General features: G+C 54.8%; 1 protein-coding gene across 6 annotated transcripts in view; it reads right to left on the reverse strand.

The window, feature by feature from the left end:
• The window catches only part of CARD11 (caspase recruitment domain family member 11), a 108,164-nt gene that overhangs the window by 44,053 nt on the left and 41,172 nt on the right, over positions 1-22,939 (reverse strand). For 3 of the 6 annotated variants that reach the window (XM_027527032.1, XM_027527028.1, XM_027527033.1), the window contains exon 1: positions 14,092-14,197. The exons of 2 other annotated variants lie outside the window; for them this stretch is intronic. The gene's annotated coding sequence lies outside the window, so the exon portion shown is untranslated. Of the gene's footprint in view, positions 1-3,637; positions 3,694-14,091; positions 14,198-22,939 lie in introns of those variants that run through there. One more of the 6 variants, XM_027527031.1, reaches the window with a different exon arrangement.

Raw genomic sequence — 22,939 nt, forward strand, 5'->3', positions numbered from 1 at the left:
GAAAGCAAAATGGAGAAGGGTTAGAAGTGGCTGCCCCTGGGGATCAGCACTGGGGACAGATGGATGCTTTTTTATGACAAGCCTATTTCACTCTCTCCCCATCATGGATCACAGTCACGGTGAAGGGTCTTGCTTAACTCACTGAAGCTATGAGCCATGCCGTGCAGGGCTACGCAAGACGGACAGGTCATCGTGAAAAAGTCTGACAAGACGTGGTCCGCTGGAGGAGGAAATGGCAACCCGGACAGGAGAATCCCATGAACAGTACGAAAGGGCAAAAAGACACGACGCTGGAAGATAAGCCCCTCGGGCTGGAAGGTGTCCTGGGGAAGAGCAGAGGGCAGTTACTAACAGCTCCAGAAAGAATGAAGTGGCTGGGCCAAGGCGGAAACGATGCTCAGCTGTGGATGTGTCTGGTGGTGAAAGGGAGTTGGACCATGAAGAAGGCTGAGCACCAGAGAACTGATGCTTTCGAACTGCAGTGCTATAGAAGACTCCTGAGAGTCCCTTGGACTGCAAGGAGATCGAAGCAATCGATCTTAAAGGAAATCAACCCTGAATATTCATTGGAAGGACTGATGCTCAAAGCTCCAATACTTTGGCCCCTGATGCAAAGAGTTGACTCATCAGAAAAGACCCTGATGCTGGGAAAGACTGAAGGCAGAAGGAGAAGGGGGCGGCACAGGATGAGATAGCATCACTGACTCAGTGGACATGAATCTGAGCAAACTCCGGGAGAGTGAAGGCAGAGGACCATGGGGTCACAAAGAATTGGATACGACTCAGTGACTGAACAACAACTGCTACTTTAGTCTTTAACTCTGCTTGACATATGTATTACCATGGTTGAAAAACAATAAAAAATAACATATGTCAACTGTTGGAAATATGGGTCAGGCATTTAAGTATAAGGAATCAGTTACTCCATTCTCTGCACACTTACTATATTTTACTTTTTGTAAAACTTCGGACAGCTCACCCCTTCATAAATCAGATGCACTGAGTGTGTGCAGGGCACTTCACAGATGCCACCGGGCTTAACCTTCGCAGGAGCTTGCTAAGATGAGTTTTATTATCCCCATTTTATGATGAGGAAGTTGGATCAGAGTTAAATAACCCGGTGAGACCTCATACCACTAAGATTCCAATGCAACCCTCACCAACTGAGCATCATCTGATCTTAATTAAACCAGCCACGACCACAGCTAACACTTACAAAGCATAGCATCCAATCTAACCAATCAGACTCCTCGCTTCCTGGGCTCCACATCCTATTCCCTCATTTGGCTGGAGCATATCCTCCAATACCTTCCAGGAAAAGGCACACGGCAGTTGCTATAGGCAGATGCTGCCTAAATTCACGTGTGGACTTCCCTGGGGGTCCAGTGGTTATGACTTTGCCTTTCAATGCAGGGGGTTCAAGTTCAAATCCTGCTGAGGAAGCTAAGATCCCAAATGCCTCATGGCCAAAAAAGCCCCCACATAAAACAGAAGCAGTATTGTAATAAATTCAATAAAGACTTTAAAGTGGTCCACATCAAAAAAACAAAACAAAACACCAAAACTTAAAAAAAATGCTCCGGATAGCTAAGACATGGAAGCAACCTAGATGTCCACCAAAAGATGAATGGATAAAGAAGCTGTGGTATATACAGACAATGGAATACTACTCAGCCGTAAACAATGCATCTGAGTCAGTTCTAACCTATCATACGGAGTGAAGTACGTCAGAAAGAGAAAAGTGAACAACGTGTATCAATGCAGATATGGAATCTAGAAAGACGGTACTGATGAATCTATCTGCAGGGCAGCCACGGAGACGCAGCCAAGTGAACAGACCTGTGGACACAGTGAGGGAGGAGAGGGTGGGACGGATGGACAGAATAGCATGGAGACACACACATACCGTGCGTAAAACAGCCAGCCAGCAGGATTTGCTGTATGACACAGGGCGCTTAGGCCTGGGTGCTCTGTGACAGCCTGGAGGGCTGGGAGGCGGGACATACGTATACCTGTGGCTGATTTACGCTGATGTACGGCAGAAACTGAGACAATATTGTAAAGCAATTAGCCTCCAATTAAAAATAAGTAATTTAGAGAACTGGACATGGAACAACAGACTGGTTCCAAATAGGAAAAGGAGTAGGTCAAGGCTGTATATTGTCACCCTGCTTATTTAACTTATATGCAGAGTACATCATGAGAAACACTGGGCTGGAAGAAGCACAAGCTGGAATCAAGATTGCTGGGAGAAATATCAATAACCTCAGATATGCAGATGACACCACCCTTATGGCAGAAAGTGAAGAGGAACTAAAAAGCCTCTTGATGAAAGTGAAAGAGGAGAGTGAAAAGTTGGCTTAAAGCTCAACATTCAGAAAACTAAGATCATGGCATCTGGTCCTCTCACATCATGGCAAATAGATGGGGAAACAGTGGAAACAGTGTCAGACTTTATGTTTTTGGGCTCCAAAGTCACTGCAGATGGTGACTGCAGCCATGAAATTAAAAGACGTTTACTCCTTGTAAGGAAAGTTATGACCAACCTAGATAGCATATTGAAAAGCAGAGACATTGCTTTGCCAATAAAGGTCCATCTATCTAGTCAAGGCTATGGTTTTTCCAGTGGTCATGTATGGAAGTGAGAGTTGGACTGTGAAGAAAGCTGAGCGCCAAAGAATTGATGCTTTTGAACTGTGGTGTTGGAGAAGACTCTTGAGAGTCCCTTGGACTGCAAGGAGATCCAACCAGTCCATTCTAAAGGAGATCAGTGCTGGGTTTTCATTGGAAGGACTGATGTTGAAGTTGAAACTCCAATACTTTGGCCATCTGATGCAAAGAGCTGACTCATTTGAAAAGACCCTGATGCTGAGAAAGATTGAAGGCAGAAGGACGACAGAGGATGAGATGGTTGGATGGCATCACTGACTCGATGGACATGAGTTTGAGTGAACTCTGAGAGTTGGTGATGGACAGGGAGGCCTGCTGTGATTGCAGTTCATGGGGTCGCAAAGAGTTGGGCACGACTGAGCGACTGAACTGAACTGAACTGAAGTGAAGTTAAAGAGAAAAGTGGTGCATGTGGATGATGTCATTTGATACAGCCACCCTGTGAGGTAGCTACTACCACTGGCCCCAGTTCACAGAAGAGGAAACGGGTTCATGGGGTTCAGCTACCTGGACTGCGTCTGCTTCCCCTGTGTACCCTCCACCACAGCCCCACCTCCCTCATTCAGCCCAGGGCCTGATTCTTCAGAGCGCTCAATATATATCTGTTGGGTGAAAAAATACAAATCAGATCCTGAATAAAATAAACAACGAGGCTGCTACCACATCAGACGTCAAGCCCTTTGGAAAGAGGGACAGACGCCTCTCCCTCTCTGTGAGCCGCCCCAGCGCAAAAGTCTGCAACGAGAAGGGGTCAACAGTCAGCTAGATGAATGTGCCTCTGGTTAATTGATCTGCCTGGATGATTGGAACGAGAGGCTTGAAATGGAAGGTTTAATTATTCCAATGAAACCTCCACTTCATTGAAAGGACTTCTGGCAAAAAAAAGAGGAAAAAAAGGCGGTGGGGAAGATTATTGAGAAGGATAATCTACGGCCTGGGAGAACGGGCTGGAGACTTGGGGACTCACCACACTGTCTGCTGTGTTCGCAGCCTGGAAGTGAAAGCTTAATGGAAAAGCACTAGAAGCAGCCCTTCCTGGGTCTCCTGCCCTGCCAGGCCTTTCATTCCTGCAAAAAAGGGCACCGAGAGAGGCAGCTAGAAAACTCCTCCTCAGGAGTCTTCTCTGGCGTCCCAGTTAACTTTTAACCTCTGTCTGTCTCAGCTCGTTCAACTGAAATATTGGGATGATAATACTTCCCATGAATTAACATGTGTACAGCAATCAGGAGAGCTTCGCTGGTACATATTGTGAAAGCAGCAATTATCATTTTAAATTCACAGTGGAGTGGCAGACACTGCCAGCAGCCAACCCAATATCCATTCTCTCTCTCTCTTTTTTTAATAATAAATAGCCCTTCAGTACATGTGTGTGTGATATATAGGCTTCCCTGATGGCTGGCAGGTGAAGAATCCACCCACAACGCTGGAGACACAGGAGACACAAGTCCAATCCCTGGGTCAGGAAGATCACCCGGAGGAGGAAATGACAACCCATTCCAGTATTCTTGCCTGAAAAATTCCACGGACAGAGGAGCCTGGCAGGTTACAAAGCCTGGTGTCGCAAAGACATGACTGAGTGACTGATGTACACAGACACACACACACACACACACACACACACACACACGGTTGTGCCGGGTTTTGGCTGTGGCACGTGGGATCCAGTTCCCTGACCAGGGATCGAACCTGGGCCCCCTGCCATTGAGAGCATGGAGTCTTAGCCACTGGACCACCTGGAAGTCTCTCCATTCTCTCTCTTATTAACAGAGCCCCGGTTTTGTTTGGAGCATTACTGTGCCCACCTTTAAAAAACTGCATTTCTAGCCTCTGTTGCAGCTGGAATTGTGGGTGTGTGACAGGTCTGGCCAATGAGCTGCACGTGGAAGTTTCCAGATGACACATCTGGAAGGGTCTGGAGAGGGGGCAGAGTCAGGTGAGGAGCACTTTTCGCTTGCCCCTGTCTTCCTGCCTGGATGCAGGTGCAACGCAAGGAAGCAGAGCAGCAGTCTCGTGAGCGTGAAGGTCACGCTCGAACATGGCCGCCCAGGACGCTGAAAGGACTCTGGGTCCAGGCTAACCTTTGAGTTCTTTGTTCATGAGACGAATAAAATTCCTGGCACGTATAAAACTCTGATTTTGTTTCTATTAAAACTTGCAGTCAGCAATTGTTGCAGGCAACAATCGTCCTAGCAGATACAAATAACAAACAAGACCCAAGCCTTTTGAGAAAATCACATAGCTTCCAGCCAGCCACAGACTTGTAAGTCTTACAGTCTGAGCAAGTTCTTTATCTATTTGTTCCTGCTCCTTTTTTCCCCCTAAATACAAAACCAGAGTAAGCACGAAATCAACAAGGACTAAGTACTGCCCGTGTACAAAGGCCTGCAGAGGACAGAAACAGCGTGACTCGGAGGGAGACCTCCTAGGAGATGGAGCACGGCCTGGGAGGCGGTAAGCAATACCCCACCGCTGTGGCGCACGGGCAGGACGACTGATCTATCCCACTCTTGGGTCCTGCCTCAAGTCCTGAGCCGTGCCCTCATCTTTCAGCCGGTCTCTGCTCACGTCTCCAGGTTCCGTCGCCTCCGCTGGAGTCCATCTCTTCTCTTTACTCCACATTAGTTCATATGCAACACCCCCCACCTCGAGTTATAGCCAGACTTCTCAGCCGTCACCCCAGGCTCATCCTGCCCCGCAGCCCAGGGCGCTGCCCACCACCAGCCGGCCCTCCGGCACTGTTTCCACCGGACGCTCATCGGGGTTCTCTACCCAGGTGACCCGGGCAAGGGGCTCACAGCCTCTACAGAACGAGAAGGTCTCAGCTTGGTAGCTTTGGGGACAGCGGGGAGCATCTGTGGGTAGCCAGGATTTGGGGGTGGTGGGGGGACGCGGCAAGCACGGCCTCCGCCCCGCAGGCCCCGCCTCACACCCAGACTTCTGCAGTGGCGTCTGACTGGCAGCCAGCAGGGCAGAGCACTTGGGAAGGGCGCATGCCTCCTGCATGACCGGTGGGTACGCTCTGCCCTCGCCGCCCGCCCGCTCTCATTTTTCTCCCACCGCTGCAGAGAAGCTTTTGTGAAAAGCGCAATTAGGGATGACAGATTTAAATTGTTCTGAAATGTGTATCAATTCATCACATTGGCTCTTTATGAGCATTCGCCCTGTCTGGATTCCAGAGCTTTGCACACACGGCACAGTGAGAGCTCTGAGGGTCTCCGTGAGCCGCAGCGGGACATCCCTCTGCCAAACCCTAACGGCAGCATGCGGTCGGTCCCCTCTCTCACTCCCGGGAGGCGCGGTCTTGCTCAGGGGCGGCCCCGACGGTGACGGAACAGTGTTCCCTCCTGCGGGCGCCTTCCGGGCCTGGTCAGCAAGCCCGCCTCGGCCATGGGGGTCTGTCAAGTCATGGAAACTACAGGCTGGTTCCAATTCTGGAGCCCTCTGTGAGACCCTGAGCGTCATCTAAGCTAAATTCTAGCACAGGAGAGGGGGGGGAACCACGAGCTCCTGTCCGGCCTAGGGTTTCGGGGAGGCCTTCTGGAAGGGACAGAACCGGACCCGGGGCAGGCCCAGTCCTCAACGCAAGCTCTGACCCGCAGAGGCCTGCTGCCGCGAGTCTCCCGGGCGGGCGGATGAGTGCGCAATGAGCCCAGAGGCCCCGAGAACCTTCTAAGCAAAAACACTAGGTCCTTGCCTTTCGCAGGAAAGGTCACCAGCATCGTCAAGCCAGAGCCCCACTCGGAGAGCAGGCAAGAATGAGAATTCGAAGATTCTGTGGGAGCCATGTGCAGACGTGAATCTTCCCCTTTCTCTTCTGCTCGCCTCGCCTGGCTGCACGGGAATCCCATGGGAGCCCGGGACAAGGTGACAAGAGGGGGCCAGGCGGGGCCCGAGGCCTCTGGACGCCTGCGGCGGGGAGCGGGGTAAGGTCTGCAGAGTTTGGTAATGAGAATACGTCAGCGTCGACCTGCGGAGCCCAAGTCACTCAGCCAGCCAGTCACCCATCCATTCATCTAGTGGATTCAACAGCATTAAGAGCCTGGGACAACGGAAGACCAAGAAAAGAGACTCTGAGAAGGTTCAGGAGAAAGGAGACAAGGACAAGTGAGGATCAGACACGAGCGACACATTTAGGGAGGTTCAGAGCACAGCAAAGGAGGCGGAGACAGAAACTTGAAGGAACGAAGGTAAGAAAACCTTGCAGATTCGTCGGAAGGAGGGGTGACAGAAAGGTGGGAGCAGAGGCTGCTGGAGGAGGAGGAGGAGGAGGAGGGGCCTGGACCGCAGCTGGCCGGCCCTCGTCACAGAGCCGAGCTTCAGCTGAGAAGGCACGCCAGCCAGGCACGGGGCGGGGGGCTGCAGGTCGCCGAGCTGCTCAGACCGAGCTATCTCCAGGGCCCAGAGCCGCGTCCTCTGAGGCCTCAGTGGGCGGGCTGCACGCAGAGCGAGCGCGGGTCTCTCCTGCTGCGTTTTATCAGACACCCTGAACACCTACTTAGGATCGATGCGGCGATCAATTTAAAATGCATTTCTGGTTGTGGGGCCGGCTATTTCTTGAAATGTCATGGGGAACAGGTAAAGGCAGTAACACCCCTAAACACGTTTCCATGTGTTTGGAAATAAGCCTGCCAAAGGCTTCAATCAACCAGGTTAGTATCCAGAAAAACGCACACGTCAGGTTTTCCTATACGGGTGCAGGGCGGTGGTGTCGGGAGTGGTGGTGGGGTGTTTTTGCCTCCAGCTCTCTTAAATCCCCCATCATCACCCAGGGAGAGCACCCACCGCTGAAATCAGGGAGGACGGCCCGGCCGCGGCAGGGAGGCCGGCGGGAGGCTCGAGGCTCTGGTTTTCCCCAGCTGCACTGGGCTCCCAGCAGCTGTTTCTAGAGAGGCCTCCAGGGCTGGTCGAAAATGCTGGTGCAGGAAGCAGCAGGCCAGGCTTTCATGTAGACCTCATGAACACCCCGAGGTGTGCGAGGCTTGAGGTCAGAACTGTACTTTCTCAGACCTCAGTCCCCTGGGCAGATTTCCGGGCAGCAGAGGAAAGCAAAGTGGGAGGAGGGTTGAGGGCTGGGAGAGAGTGACTCCTTCCACTTTCGGCTCAGGAAGCTGGGGGGCTGGGGTTCCATGGGCAGGGCCCCCACAAAGAGGTGGCTCCTGCTCTCCAGAGCTTAAAATACATCGTGCTTGAGGGTAGAAAGTGTCACGGACCTCCTCCTCCCAAAGATAGAGGCTGTGGGGCGAAGGCTTGCAGGAATTTTACTCGAGTCGAACAAAAGGAGAGTCAAGCCAAGTAATCCTAGCCCCAAGAGACAACACCAGCAACTTCTGCTTCCCTATGTTCCAAAGCCGGGTCCCCAGCTCCAGGGTCTAATAATGCCTGATGAGCTGAGGTGGGGCTGATGTAATAACAACAAAGGAAAAAACACACAAGTGAAACGTACTTGAACCACCCTCCCCTCCCGGGTCTATGGGAAAACTGTCTTCCACAAATCCGGTCCCTGCCAGAAAGCTTGGAGACTGCTATTCCAGAGGAGAGGATATCGTCCTGGATTCTGCCATTTTCCGCTGTGTGGCCTCGGGCACATTGCTTAACGTCTCTGAGCCCCATTTACTGTTCTGTAAAGCTGGACACAGGGCTTCCCGGGTGGCTCAGTGTAAAGAACCCGCCTGCCGATGCAGGAGATGCAGGTTCCATCCCTGGGTCAGGACGATCCCCTGGAGAAGGAAACGGCAACCCACTCCAGTACTCTTGCCTGGGAAATCCCATGGACAGGAGCCTGGCGGGCTACAGTCCTTGGGGTCACAAAAGAGTCAGACATGACTGAGTGACTAAACAACAACAAAATTGGACACAGCAGCTACGTCTTAGGGTTGCTGCAATGCACATGGAAGGCATTATTATTATTATTATCTTCAGCTTCACTGGGCAGCACGCGGGATCTTAGCTCCCGGACCAGGCATGGAACCTGCACCCCCTGCATCTGAAGAGCAGTCTTAACCACTGGACTGCCAGGGAAGTCCCACATACGAGGCACTTAATCTCACTAGTCCACACTTTCAGAAGTCTTCAGCAGACTCCAGGTGGAGAGCCACCTCTACCCTGGCGTCCTGAATAATGGCCTCCACACCAGACAGATTTTAGAGGAAACTTTAAAGACCTGTCCTCAGCCCTGCCATCTGGGTTTCTGATTTGCTTGCTCATGCCCAGTGGTGTGAGCTCCTGCGTGCCACGTCGCTTACAGCCCTCTGGGCAGGGCCATCTCCTGCTTTCCCTGTGTGCCCCCCGAGGGCTAGCAAGGATCTTTCACAAATAGGCGTTTAATATTAATCGAGTGGTCGATTTCTGATGGATACGCGCTGGCTCTCTGGTTATCCTTTCCTCCTTTCAGTGAAAAGACCTTTCCCTCGCGGGGGTGGGGAGCTTTGCACATGACAGCCGCCTGACGGGCTCACACGGGTTTCGCTGGGCCTGCAGTTCAGATCTAAGTGCCAATCCATCTTCTAGTCCCAATCAGTCGTGGACTGGCAGTCTAGAATATACCTCCCTCCAGCTTCTGACTCTGGGGGCAGAGCCGTCTTGTCACAAACCATGAAAATGCAGAAAAGCCACAGGTCCCCCATCCTGCCCGGAGAACCCTTCAGCGGCCTCCACTCTCCCCAGCTCCTCGCATCAGCGTGACGGCAACCCCCGCTTTTTTGCAACGGGCTGCTTCCCTGGGGCCCTCCCGGAGTCTGAAGGACACGCTGCATTTTCAAGGACACCCCACTCTAGTCAGTGGGGCGGGGACTCCCCTGGTGGTCCAGTGGCTAAGACTCCACGCTCCCAATGCAGGCCGCCGGGTTCGATCCCTGGTCAGGGAACCAGATCCCACATGCCACAGCTAAGCGTTCGCAGGCCCCGCCACTCTCAATAAATAAACACTAAGAACAAACAAAAGCAGAGCCCAAGTCAGCCACTGGGGCGCTGGGGTTCCATTGCTGGAATCCTAACACTTTGAGAATGGACAACCCACCACGGGCCGGCATTTGGCGGCGGGGGTGGGGGGTGTCAGCCCAACATGTCACATTCTCAGTGTGGCAGGTAACAGGAGGTTTGCGGAGACCTCCCCCCGGCTGACCCTCAGAAGGCACGTTGCTGGGCCAGCTGCGTGACAAATGCTGAGCCGCAGCGGAGACACCCAGGGGGTCGGAGGTGGCATCCAGATCCCAGGAGGGCGCAGAATGACTCAGTAACAAAACCCACAGCGAACAGCGAGGGTGGAGCAGGCAGGTCTAAGAAGAGACCGCCGTCGGGCGCAGAGCGGGGGACTCTGTCCTCCGTGAGTCCCGTGTGGTGGATCAGTACGTAATTTAGTCAACTCCAGACCCACTCCAAGAACGGAATTATCAAGGTACCAGCTCTGGAAAACCACAGGACACAGGAGCGAGTTTTAGTTTTTAACTGTGCAGGAAAAACAAGAGACGCGCCTCACTCTTCAGAGCGTCTGAACAGGACTGAGTTAAGCCAAGAACTGCAACCACCACCACCTCCCAATCCTGGGACCAACGACCGAGCCTGGGGTGGCTCCCGCTGCTGGATCTGTCCAAGTTCCCCTTCCTCCCTGGGTCTCGTGGCAGCAACCCTATTTACCGGACACATTTTTAGAAGAATATAGTGTGCGCGTTGCCACCATTATTATAACAAGGGCACTTCCATATGAGGGAAGTGAAATTCAAACCAGGTTTTCTATCCCGAGATGTTCTGCCAAAGAGATGGCGTTGAGTAAGTTAGTTACAATGCGTGCATGGAACATCCACCATGTTGGGAGTGAAATAGGCTTGTGTGTTCCATTTAAGCATCAGGCTCTCGAGAGGGAGAGATGCTTAGAAAGGGTCTCTCGACTCCGAATGAACCCCCAAATAAACAGCTCTCTCATGGAACGGGGCCCCGCTCCCTGCCTCCCACCTCCCTGCCGCCTCATTTCAATTAGCTTTCTGTTATTCCAGCTTCCTTTTCCTTTGGATCATCGAGGCTGGCTGTCATTGATTGCTAGAACATCAGGAGCAGAGTCAAACGGCAGACTTCTCCCACCTGGCCCTCAAAGGGGTGGCACGGAGTTGTCACGGCCATGGGACAGAACTGCCCTGGGAGTGGGCAGGGCCACGTGCCACATTCCCGTGTCTCCCACTTCCTTCTCCAGTCCTGGCAGCCTCGAACCCCCACCACCAGTGACCCTTCAAAGGAAGACATCTTACACACACAATGGAATACTATTCAGCTGTAAAAAGAAACAAAGGACCGATCCATGCCACAACACGGACAAAAACGTCGAACACATCGAACTGAGCAAAGAAACCACACTCCAAAGGCCACACGCTGTTAGGCAGTCGGTACAGAGTGCTGAACAGCGGCGGTGCACACAGACAGAAAGCAGGTTGGCGGCGGCCAGGGGCTGGGGCGGGGGCAGGAGGGGGTGGCCGCTGATGGGCACGGGGCTTTACCCGGGAGTGACGAGAACGGTTGGAACTAGAAGAAGTGGCAGCGGCCAGACGCTGCAGGACTGGTCACATTAAAACGGTGGGCTTCGTGATGCCCACGTCACCTCGAATCAAAGCAAATCAACGAAAACAGCAACAGTTTCTCGAGCACATGTGAGGTACCAGGTTGACAACCAAGATTAACCGGAACCCATTAACAGCCCTGCCGAAGGCATCACCGATTCTGATGAAGAGATAAGGGAGCTGAGGCGGGGGTGGGGGGACACCCGGGTGGGCAGGGGTGTCAGACAGCCACGTGCTCTGCTCCCCTGGCGTTTCAGCCCTCAGGCTCTGGAAGCCTGGGGATCGGAGGAGCAGACGATGAGAACCTCTGTGTCCAGGAAACGGAGAGAGAGGCAGAGGGAGGCGGGTGAGGGTATGAAGAAGAGATGGGGACAGAGAAAAGGGAACAGGAACTCGGAGCTTTATTTAGTAGCCGCAGGTGCGGGGTGAGAACAGGACAGAGAAACGAAGCAAGACGGCCGTCAAGGGAGGAGAGTGGGCGGCAGGGGCGCCGGGCCGCGGGGAGGGCTGGGGGGCACGCCAGCCTGGCCGGGATGCATGCCTGGCTCCCGACCCGGCCTCCCGGTCATCACACGCCTGCTCTGAAACCTCCCGAGACCGTGGGCACCTGGCACCCGGACCTGAGTGATTTCCTGTAATCCGGCTCACCTGTTTTAAAGCCACCCGCCAGCTCGAAACATACAAACGCCGAAGACTCACATTTTCCACGTCAGGGGAGTCAGGAAGACAAGGTCGCAAAACACCTCCAAACACGCGGACTTTCCTCCCCAGCAGCTGAAGCCCGCCTCTCAAGGGACTGCCATGTCAAGGTGTCTCTGATTGAATTTGGCAGGGCTGGAGGCTGGAGGGCGTTTCTTTTTCACTTTCTCTGCCACCAGGCACCGGCAAATATGAGCCTGTGTTTTTTTTTTTTCTGACGTTTCATCCTTCCCACACAGTCATGCTAGAAATAACTTGACCAAGTGTTTGAAAGGAACAGTGATGGGAATTTGGGAATCTTGACGTTCAGAGATCATCTCCAGCTTCTCACCATGTAAGTGAAAGCTTGTGAATCAGGTGCAAACCAGAAAGATTTTTTTCTTTGCCTGTGCCACATGACATAATCAACAATAATTAAGGCAGCCATCAAATCTGCACCCAGACACTGTACATGGGTATGGACTTGAGAGACAAGTTTTTGTTTTAAATTAATTTATTCGCTGGGGCTTCCCAGGCAGCACTAGTGGTAAAGAACCTGCCTGCCAATGCAGGAAATGTAAGACATGGGTTCGATCCCTGGGTTGAGAAGGTCCCTGGAAGAGGGCACAGCAACCCATTCCAGCATTCTTGCCTAGAGAATCCCATGGACAGAAGAGCCTTGCGGGCTACAATCCAAAAGGTCGCAAAGAGTCGGACACGACTGAAGCGACTTAGCATGCATGCACACGAATCACTATTTATTTTTGGCCGGGTGTTGGCTGGGTTTTCGTTGCTGTGCATGGGCTTTGTCTAGTTGCAGCTAGCGGGGGCTACTCTGCAGTTGCATTCGGGATTCTCACTGCGGAGGCTTCCCCTGCTGGAGAGCACGGGCTCCTAGGGTGCGTGGGCTTCAGCAGCTGTGGCTCGTGGGCTTGGCTGCCCTGCAGCACGTGGAACTTCCTGGACCGGGGACTGAACTTGTGTTCCCAGCATTGGCAAGTGGATGCTTAACCACTGGGCCACCAAGGAAATCCCCAGGGACGAGTCCCATCAGCAGAGCACGGCTGCCTCTGTGATCGCTGAACGAGCCCAGCCTCGCAAGCCGGCTGGGCTTCATCCGACAGGCGGTGACATTTCTGCATCTCAGGACGTAATCTGCTGTGTGGCGGACACATCCTTCTTTCTCATTTGAAAGGACGCCTCCACGATCCAGCTGACTCCCTCAAACCAGTGGGACCCCTAAAAGTAGATTCCAATCTCTAATAAGCCAAAGACCCCCAGGGGCTGCTGCAAAGCTTTCTTCCACTCCCCCAGGACTCAGCGGATTCCTGAAGCTCTGCGTGAGGAAATGGGGAACCTTCTGAGATGCATCCGGGAAGTTCCGTGAGGGCGACACCCCCCAGGGGCCCAGTCCCCCGGCTTCCCTGGGACGCCATTCACCGCACATCACGCCCTTCCTCCCCAGATTCTGGATCAAAGGTCTCCCACCAGCTCAGCTCTGCAGTCTCCCTCTCTCATTCCATTTTGCTTGCGGGCAGGCGCTGGACCCCGGTGAGCGGTTGGCCAACGTTTAGCAACAGGCTGGCTTCTCTGCACACGGAATCTTCACACACCTCAGAGGAACTGATTGAAAGGTGCTCCCCGGGGAGGGCGGGAACCCCAGGGAGGGCAAGGCGGTGGGGCTGTGAGCCGCAGATAAAGGCGAGGCCCCAGCTTCTGGGGACAGATGTTTGCACATTTCCTCTCCACCAGCTGGGCTGCAGGCATCTCCCTCCTTCAATAGGAGCACACGCCAGGCACCCAGCCCCATGCCTTGGCCCTCCGCACGGTGCTCCCTCGGAAGAAGAGGTTTAAAAAAAAAAAAAACGAACACCAGCACGTAAAAATGAGAGCGTTCTGGTCCCAATTGATCATCAGGCATTTATTCAAAGCCTTCCCTGGGCTCTAGTCCACGCTCTGTGCAATCAAAGCTACAGCCTAAAACAGCAGCCCGACACCTGTTGTCGAGTCTCCTGTATTGTTTAGGAAATTAAGATGAAGCCGTGCAAGCTCACGGTTCAGACGGATCGGTGAGGGGGTTAGGGGCTCCATAGTGGCCCCTGCCTGCTCCAAAGGATGCTCCCTGACCGAGGATGTGGGCTCATGAGCTGGGCGCACACCCATCGGAGTAAGAGGACCGGCCGGTTGGAAATATACTCACGGGTTTGCAAACCAGCTCAGCCCCAGGTGTGGCCGGCGGGGGTGTCTCTCCGTGGTCCTCTCCAATTCCCTCTCCTCTAGCGCAGTGACTGCCAGGCCCCCAGGAAATGCTGAGGCTGCAGAGAGCACTGCACCCCGCCCCCCCCCGGAAGCCCGCACTCAACAACCCCTCAGAGGCTGCCTCTATTTTTAGCAGGGGCAGAAGTGGGGGCTGGGGGGCTGCCACACTTCCCTTTTTATTTTTGTTCTGAGCAGCGGCTGTGGGTGACTTTCCGCAGAGGGGGAGGCTGGGAGAGGAGGAGACTGAGGCTCCTGGGGTGGGCAGGGCGCTGTGGAGCAAGAGGGCTGTGTCTGCCATGGTGGGGCGGCGGGGATGGGGGACAGGAGGGGAGGGGAAGGGGCAGCAGCTCAGCCCATCCTTCCTGGGGCCCCTGCAGCTGTATGGACCTCACCCAGGAGGCCACGGTCCTGACTGTCAGCTGCGTGGAGGCGGGAGGCTGGCTGATGGGAAGCGTGGGGCCCAGAACCTTCCTTCCCGGATGGACGATGCTTCCGGGGGCCCCATACGGGGCTGCCCAGAGCCAAGCGCCCCACTACGCTTTCTTCTCCTCCCAACATCCTCCTTGGACGCTGACTCAGCTCCTCTGACCATGGTGCCCACCTCTCTCTGCCCAGTCCCACTGGACTGCCCCCTGAGGGCTGCAGCGGGCTGGGGACCACCCAACCCCCCGGGAGGCCCTAAAAGTGGACGGGTCAGCAGACTCTTAGGGAGACTGTGAGCGAGACGGAGGTGACACGTGACGGCCTGGCCTGCTGGCCTAGGAGGATACGAAAGGCCGGCCCGCCACTTTCCTGGAAGCCAGGAGGCCCCCTAGGTCCCCCGGCCACCAGACAGGAGCTTCTCACGCCAGGCTCCTTGGCCCCACGCCACACAGAGCCCAGACCTCCAGCTCAGCCCAATTCCTCTCTTTCCCAGCCTTTCTGCTCCCTTTCCTTGTCTACACAACTGCAGGATGACCAGTCAGCTGCGTGCGTCTTAAATGAACGGTCTGAAAACAAAGCACCCGGTCGCCGAGAGCCCGACCAAGACGCAGGGCCCAGCGGCCACCCGAGCAAGGGCGCTCACGGCCCTTCCCGTGCTCCTCCCCACCCCCACCCCAGAGGCTAGCTCGGCCGTGCTCACAGTCTTGCCTTTTCTCTGGACCTCAGCAAAGTACAGCAGCCTGGCCGGCTCTCCAGGGTCTGGCTTGTCCCTCCTTGGCCACTGACGTGTGGGCCATGGTTTATGCATTCACCTGCTGGCGGACATTTGGGTCGTGGCCCAGTTTGGCCCTAGGGGCATTCCTGTAGGAACCTCCACGAGGGTGTATGTTGTCACATCTTTTGAGTAAAGACTGCAGGTCACCGGGCGGGTGCACACTGAACTCTGCAAGGAGACCCCACTCCGTCTCCCAAAGTGGCCCTGTCACCCTGCCCCCGCCCCCGCCAGCGCCGGCCCTTAGATTTACTCCCGACTGGCTGAGTAAAGACCCCATCGTCTCGCTCTGCACAGCCCACTCCTCCCACCTCACACCCCTCCCGGTCTCCCTCCACCCGGGCCATTCATTCTTCTGTCTCCCAGGTGGACTGGGCTGAACAGTGACCCCAAAGCCATGTCTGCCTGGAAGCTTAAAATATGACCTTTTAGGAAACAGGGTCTTGGCAGATGTAGCTAAATGAAGACGAGGTCAGCGTGGATTAGGGGGGCTTTAAACCCAATGACGCAAACAGAGACACAGAGGGAAGACGGCCACGTGACGGTGGGATGCAGAGACAGAGCGAGGAGGCCACGAGCCACGGAACACCTGGAGCCGCCAGAAACTCCAAGGAAGGAAGGGTCCTCCCTGGAGGGAGCACGGCCCTGCCTTGATTTCACACTCCTGGCCTCTACGATTGAGAACATCGTTTCTTTCGTCTGAGGCCATCCCTACTGTGGGAATCTGTTACGGCAGCTTCAGGACACAAACACACCCAGAAGCATCTCGAATCATGTCTCCCAAACTCCTATCCGACCTCAAGGCCCTCCCTCACCAATGCCTCCTCCTACAGGAAGCTCTCCCTGATTGCCCTCACCTCACGTATCTCCTCCCTGCTAGGCACCTCCAGACAGGACTCCCACAGTGGCTACAGGCAGGATGCTGTGGCCACCACTGACCAGCTGGGTGACCCTGGGCAGGTCAGGGGCCGGCAGGACACAGATGTGGCAAAGCTGGGTCTGGGCGGAGTGTGGTTAACAGATAATCTGCAAAGCTGTGGAGGTCAGTGGCAGATTGGGAAGAGGGCAGTCTCCTGGGCTGCACCACCACAGTTCCCGCAGGCCTGAAGGGGCGGGTGTGTGGGGGTAGTGGGTTCTGCAAACCCCAAGTCGGCCCCCAGGGAGGGGCCAGACGATGAATCACCTGACCTTTGCCCTCCCTGTGTTCTCCCACTGGTCAGATGGGAGAGGCCAAAGGTCAGGGAGCCATGGACGGGCTTCTCGGGGTCAGCCTATGGGCACAGCAGTGGGGGTGAGTCTGCAGGGCAGACGGGGGCCTTCCGGCCTCTTTCCCGAGTCCTGGGTGTCTCCTCTGTCCGTGGGGACAGTGTCAGAGCTGAGCTCACAGGGGAGCACGCGGGCATGGAGACGCTTGGACGCTGGGAGGCTGGCCGGTGGGCGCCGGGGCCTGGGAGCCGTGTGGTCTGCGGGCGTCCACGCACGTTCCAGGTGCTGATGGCCTAACTGCTGCTTGAACTGAGGAGGAGGAAGTGGGCCCTCCCCTGTCTGGGCAGGGCACCGCCTTAAAGCCTCCTAAGGAGGCTCTCTTGGAGACGCTGGGTGCTTATTCCCCCCATTCCTGGCCCTCCTGCAGGAGCAGGCGGAGGGAAGCCCCCTTCCCCGCACCGCCTCCCGGCCGTCCTGATGCTGTTCTTCCAGGAGACCGAGGCTCAGAGAACCCTCAGGCTTTGCCTGAGGTCACGTGGGGTCTCGGTCCGCTTAGAGGCTGAGTGCCGAAGGCGCTCAACCAGCGTCGATCCCCCCAGCTCTGGACGCTGGATGCTGCGATCAGGGTGCTGGTGGCTGAGTGTCTGGTGAGTGCCTCCCCTGGTTCACAGGCATCGCCCTCTCGCTCTGTCCTCACGGCTCCTCAGTGTAAGCTCGTGGGGGCTGGGGGCTTTGCTGTCTCTTCTTCCTCCAAGATCACTAAGCCCATCAGGAGGCCCCCACCCAGGACCCTGTCTAACCCCCATCTCACCCGAAGGCCATACCTCCCTCCATGGGTTCAGCCCGCAGCTCTGAGAAGCGCTGGACCGTGCTGGCGGTTTGGTTCCTCGCGGGGTCAGGGGGCTCCGTGTGCCTCCCGCGGGGTTGGGGGGCCCCCTCGTCACCTGCTGTGCCGTGAGCATTGCCACGACGCTGTCAGCGGAGGGACGACTCCCCGAACCAATCGATGGCAGGGAAGTACAGCGTGAAGATGCAATCTTCACGGTCAGAGCACACCGTAATGGGGTTTCGGGGCTGGCAGGGGGCCTGGGTGCCATTTCAGCCATGGGCGCGGCCACGCACCGTCAAGGGAGCACAGGGGCCTCGGTGAGCTGAAGCACTACTGAATTACAGCATCCCCGCCCGGCCCGGACCCTGCTGGGCCCTCCTCTGAGTTTCCTCCCGCCCTTCACAGCAGGTATCCCAGAGACCAGGGCCCGCGGCCCTCCGTGTTGCAGAAGAGGCTCTGTTGCAGGAGAAGGTGCTGAACGCTGGGCCCAGGACCCCCCACAGGGGTAGGGGAGAGCAGGGGCTGACCATGGTCTTCTGCCCCCGCACACTGACCTCTCATCACCCCCCGCCCTCCCCTCCCCTCAGAGAAGCGGATGCTTCCAGTTTCAGGCGACAAGCAGCAAGGACGATGCTGCCTGAAGCTGTCCCGTTCATGGGGGCGTTTCAGGGCAGAGGGCGTCTGCCCACGTTCCAGGGTGGGAAGCCCTCAAGTCCCTTCTGAATTCTGAAACACGCCCTGTCGGAGAGACCAAACACGGATAGCAGAAGTTTGTTTTTTTTCCCCCACGGCTGGGTGAAGAGATCCCCACGGGCCTTGTCAAGGGTCCACGAGGGGGATGAAGCCAACATCCCAGGAGCCGAGGAGCTGAATCCTCCCAGGAGGAGGGGCTGCTCGAGGCCAAGGGGGAAAGGGAGCTCCAAGAGCCCTAGGTGGAGCAGCATCACACGAGAGGAAGTGGTGTCGAGAGCGTCCTTTGCACACGCCCCGGGAGGCGCGCGTCTGAGCCCGCGGGGAGGACTGTTCAGCGAGGAGGAGACGGAGCAAAAACCAATGGTTCTGCGACGGGAACAGCCCCACGGGCGCTCGGTGACCTGAGAGACAAAACAGCCCACGGCCGGGTGAGGGGGGGACTGGTGGCTTCGGTACAGGAACCCCGGCCCAGGGCCCGCCTGTCCCGCTGGCCGACCCGCCGAGGTCCGGTTCCGCCCAAGGACTTGGGGTGGGCCTCCTCCCCGCGCTGTCTGCTTATTTATCTCTGCCTTGAAACCACAACTCTCAACAGCACAGGCCCTTCACTGCTGACTCAGTTGTCAGAGTCAAGACTCATAAAATTCTGCTTCAAAAAGGTCCAATGATTTTATTTTCTGATCATAAATACGAAGTTCAATTAGCAGTTTGCTGCTAATGAAGTCGCCATGGAAGCAGAGAGGGGAAGAGAGCAGCCCGTGGACAACAGAACCGGCTCCTGCTCCCTCTTGCTTCCTCCCTCGTCCCCGAAGGGTTGGAGCAGAGCGGACACCTGGGCCTGGAAAGGCCGGGACGGGAGCCACGCGCTCTCTCAGGCAGAGGCCTGGACGCAGCTCTGGCTGGGATGCCCCTGCTTGGGTTGCGAGAAGTTCCCGGGCATGCTGGCCCTGTCAGAGCCCTGGTTCTGTCTCCCGGCAGAGGGAAGGGGCTGGGAAGAAATGGGGCCTCTGTCCAGAAGCAGAAGGAGACACCACTAGAGCCTGGGAGCCCAGTTCCTCTCCTCGACTCTGGACATTGGTGGGTGAGTGCCTTTGTGGGAACCACGTTTCACAAAACACGTCAGACCCAACACGCACCCCGTTTCTCCAACTACCCCATCTCAGTTCCTCTATAAATAGGAACCCATAAATAATCTATAAACAGCTTCGTCTATAAAATAGGAATCGTAATGCCCACAGCTGGCAGAGCTTTAGTGATGACTGAACACATCTCTAAAGAGCCTGCCTGGAGCAGAGCAGATGCTCAGTTAACGGGAGCTTTCTTCATCACCCTCCATGCATGAGGTTAGTAGTTAAACCCAAAGTCCAGAACTTACTGACGTCTTAAGTCCTATTAATCAGAAATGGACCATTCCACGCATTATCTAAGAAGCCAAGGTTAAAATGTGATTGCTAATTTCCAAAACTTGACGGGGAAACAAAACCCAGACCACATGGTCGCTGGTGAAATAGAGCCAACACCGCCTTACGTGTGCTCTGCATCCGTGTCTAAATCCAAGCGTGTGTGGATGGTGTGACATGTGACCCCTACATGAGGAGAGCCCCCCTGCTATGCACACACCCCACGTGTACACAGGGGAGCAGGCGCACAGACTCCCCAAACACGAGGTCCCATTAGACGTGAGAAAAGGCCACATTCTGTCCTGACGGAGCCCGCAGCATCCAGCTTCAGACAGTCTGTGCTCCAGGCACACGCGATCATACTCAAGAAAAACGTTTATGGCAGACGGTAAGAGAGTCTGAGGGCTGCTTTCTTGCTAACTTAAAAAAAAAAAACACAACTATTTATTTCTGGCTGTGCTGGGTCTTTGTTGCTGCGAGGGCTTTTCCTCCAGTTGCAGAGAGTGGGGACTACACGCTAGTTTGGGGTGTGGGGGCTTCTCTTCTTGGGAGCACAGGCTCTCAGATGCACCAGCTTTAGTAATTCCAGCTCCTGGGCTCACACTATAAAGAATCCGCCTGCAGTGCAGAAGACCTGGGTTTGATTCCTGGGTCGGAAAGATCCCCTGGAGAAGGAAATGGCAACCCACTCGAGTATTCTTGCCCAGAGAATCCCACGGACAGAGGAGCCTGGCAGGCTACAGTCCATGGGGTCGCAAAGAGTCGGACATGACTGAGTGACTAACGCTTGTAAACACTGGGCTCCAGAGGACAGGCTCAGTAGTTGTAGTACAGGCGTTCAGTTACCACGCAACACGTGGAATCTTCCCGGATCTGGGATCGAGCCCACTCTCCTGCATCGGCAGACGGGATTCTTTACCACTGAGCCACCAGGAAAGCCCTTCCTTGTTTTTTTCAAATTAAAGATTATTGCCATCCTGCTGGCCTTTGGGCTCCTGGACAAGAAGGAAGGGCAAGTGTGTCTCCTTCTGGCTCTTCGGGGAGTTCTCCTGGGGTCATGGCTGGGATTTCTGGCGTCCCTCAGGTATAACTGCCAGCCCCAACAGGTACAGGAAACGTCAGGGTGAAATGGTACAGGTGAGCAATGTTTATGTAAGTCAGATCCTCTTCTCTCCATCTACTAGTCTAGCACTGAGGTCTCCCCTGGGCCACAAGTAACAGCTGACTCCCTAGAAGGAGCTGCTCTGGCTCACAAGGTCCTCACCAGCCGGAGGATTGTCTGTGGCCCTCAGCCTCAGCACCATCTGGAGCTGGTTGGACCTGCAGCATTTCAGGCCTCACCTTGGACCTCCTCAGGCAGAGCTTGCATTTGAACAGGCTCTCCACACACGGAGAAGTACGGCTCTAGTTCTTCGCGAGACACTGGTTGTTGACCTACCTGTCTGCCCCATCTAAACTCCTAGAACCTTCTAGACACACGCTGGACTCTCTGGCTCTTACCCTGCCTGGCGTTTTTGGCTCCAGACACACAAGATCCTTTGGGGCAACCGAGTCCCAAGTTGGATCAGGTCTTCATACGACAGCCCTCAGTGCCCTCACCTGGCTACTGCGTCCCGGGTGCCCGGACACGCCGACACTTCCCTGTGCATTGACTCTGCTTCTGACTGACGGCTCCACCTGGAAGCCACTGCCAGGACTCGAGGCTCAGGGGCTCTGCTGACCATCACCTAGCTCTGCTTACAACGGTCATCTTCCAATCTCTTAAATAGGCTAAGGAAGAACACTGCTTACTTGCAGCTAGGCCTTTTTTATAAAATGAAGGCTTCTGCAAAGTAAAAATTATGCCCCACAATTATTTCCTATAAAAATCTAATATTTCATACAACAAGAATTCAGGGTGTATGCGAAGTCTTATTTGGGGACGGAATGCCCAATGTATCCTAATTACAACAACGGATCCTTCATTGCCAGTCTTTCACGATAGCCTCTTATCTGGCCTGGTGAATTCAGATCAGTTGTGAGGTTTGTGGAAAGTAATACGGTATGAAAAACAGTGAAAATACTGAGCAACTATAAAATGGAGAACGTGTTTGAAACAAATGTTTGTGGACATTGAACATCAGGAGGTTCAGTATAACCCTGTGGAAGGCAAACTGACTGAGTAAGCCTCAGCTGACTGAGCGCCGAAGAATGGATGCTTTCGAACTCTGGTGTTGCAGAAGACTCTTGAGAATCCCTTGGACTGCAAGGAGATCAAACCAGTCAATCCTAAAGGAAATCAACCCTGAATATTCCTTGGAAGGACTGATGTTGAAGCTGAAGCACCAATACTTTGGCCACCTGATGGGAAGAGCTGACTCATTGGAAAAGACCCTGATGCTGAGCAGGATTGAAGGCGGGAGGAGAAGGGGACGACAGAGGATGAGATGGTTGGATGACATCACCGACTCAATGGATATGAGTTTAAGCAAGCTCTGGGAGATAGCGGAGCGTAGAGTAGTCTGGTGTGCTGTAGTCCATGGGGTCGCAAAGAGTCGGACACGACTGAGCGACTGAACAACAACAAGCCTCATGATCGCTGGCTTTTGGTCTGGAAGGACTTTACATACCACGGGGCAGAGAGGTGGAGCCCAAACTGAGGTGACAGACAGGTACAGGGCTGCCGGGGTTTGCAGTCTGGGAGGAAGGGCACCAAGGGGAGGGAAGCCCGAGAGAACGAGTCGGCTCAGGACTACACCGCGAGGCACACGCGGGAGGCCGCGAGCGGAGCCGGGAACAAGCATTACGGGGCTGTGAACCGAGCGATTCAGGTGACACAAGGCTGGGGCTTGAACGGTGGGGCTCCCATCAGCCAGACCGGGGGACCTCACCGCGCCCCCTGCAAGTTCAGAGACCAGGACAGCCACACCTGACGAGCAGGGCTACCCCAACTCCAGAATGAGGGCCAGTCTACACGCAACGAACAAAGAAACACACACTACCGTGTATAAACAGAGAGCCAGTGGGATTTGCCGTAAGAAGACGGGAGGCCGAAGCCAGCGGGGCGGCAACCCAGAGGGGCGGGGCTGGGCGGGGCGTGCGAAGGAGGTCTGGCGGTGGGACTGGGCGGGGCGTGTACACCTGTTGCTGATTCGCACGGCTGTACAGCAGAAACCAATACACCATCGTAAAGCAATCACCCTCCAAATAAAAGTAAGTGTTAAAAAGTACAGTTCAAAAGAATCAAACCTATTCGCACATAAATTAACTATCTGCCAGATAAACACTCATCACAACTTATAAACAACAAAATCCAGAAACTTGGCATCCACAGTGACCAGAACTCAATAAAAAAATGTTTACTACATACGTGCATACGCCGACAAGGAGAAAAACCAGTCAATAGAAACAGACCCAGAAATTACAGAAATGTTGGAATTTGCATACAAACCTTTTGAAAGAGCTATTATAAGTATGCCAAAGACTTAAA

This window comes from Bos indicus x Bos taurus, chromosome 25 (genome assembly GCF_003369695.1).
Source record: "Bos indicus x Bos taurus breed Angus x Brahman F1 hybrid chromosome 25, Bos_hybrid_MaternalHap_v2.0, whole genome shotgun sequence".
Taxonomy (NCBI): Eukaryota; Metazoa; Chordata; class Mammalia; order Artiodactyla; family Bovidae; genus Bos; species Bos indicus x Bos taurus.